Raw genomic sequence first — 1,422 nt, forward strand, 5'->3', positions numbered from 1 at the left:
TGTTGATTTGTTATAAGAGCAATAAAAATAATACACCTGGGACCCATAGGGACACAATAATTATCTGCAAACCATGGACAAATGCTCCAGGAGGCATTGGCAGGCATGGTTGCTAACTCCCTTCCTCCTCATGGCAGCATCCCAGATCTGTTAGTTAGAAGGTTCACTGCCCCAGAGCCCCTGCCACCCACATGTGGTCACCTCATCTCCCACCCCATCCTAGCACATCCAGCTGGAGGCACCACCCACCTGTCAGTTTCCTCACCCCTAGGCCTCTGAGGAAGCATTTTCATGGTCTGATTCTAAAGACAGCGGTGTGAATGTGTCCATGTGTGTATGCGTGCACGTGTGTGTGTGTGTCCACACGCACGCTCACATGCACGTATGAACCTATGAAGCTAGAGTAGCTGAGAAGTCACCATCTAGCCCTAGAATGTGCACCCAGACAGGAGCCTGGGTTCCCTGGGCAGAGTCATCTCTCTCTAGGTGTTTGATTCTCTCGAATCTTCAATGATTCCCTGCTACCTGCAGAATGAACCAGAGTGGGGGTAGAACACAAGCCTCGAAGAGCACTGGCTCAAGTTCAGCTCCACTGCTAATCCACTGGGTCACTCTGGACCCCTTGAGTGGCCTAAAGGCCTCCTCAATAAAATGGAGATCAAGGAGATCAGGAAGCACACAGACTCCAGACTACACTGCCCATGAGCACTCTGAATGATCAGCACCAGCGTGCCACGGACCTCAGATACCAGGCGAGGCCCCAGACGCAGCGTGTACAGTGATCAAGGTCTGGGGTCCATGGTCACCAGGTCTACTCCTGGCCAGTTAGCTGGGTGACGCTGGACAAGCCTCCGGCTTCTACTCAGTCTCTCATATGTACAACAGGGGGAATAAAAGTGCTAATTTCATGGGGTCCTTTCCAGGATTAAAGGAGCTAACACTTGGAAGACACTCAGAATGGTCCTGATATGTAGAAAGCCCTCCATAGATGTTATCCCTGAACATTGTTGTCACTGGAAGACTGTTTCTTTTTGCAAGGTAAGGACGACCGCCATCCTCATAAGCCTGGGCACAGCCTGAGGACAAGGACTGAGGCGGAAGCCTTTGGATGTAGTGGACCCTAGGTGGATATGTGTGAACTGAAGGGAAAAATGATTCAGCTGAGGCACAGAGTGATCTGGGTCCCAACAAGAGGGAACCAGAGACTCAGAGGGTCCAAGAAAGGAGAGGATGAGAGCAAATACAAGAGAATGGACAGCGGCCCTTTGCAGGCTGTGCAAGCCCAGATCCTTGTGAGCGCCGCCTGGATCCTGGCGGCCAGGCAGTCAACTCGAGCCTGCCAGATGGGCTGGGCCCTGTCTCCTGGCCCTGGGAAGCTGGGACATGTAGGTCCTGGTAATTAACAAACGAGGGAGGGATTCG

Source organism: Colobus angolensis, unplaced genomic scaffold (assembly GCF_000951035.1).
Source record: "Colobus angolensis palliatus isolate OR3802 unplaced genomic scaffold, Cang.pa_1.0 Scaffold527, whole genome shotgun sequence".
Lineage (NCBI taxonomy): Eukaryota > Metazoa > Chordata > Mammalia > Primates > Cercopithecidae > Colobus > Colobus angolensis.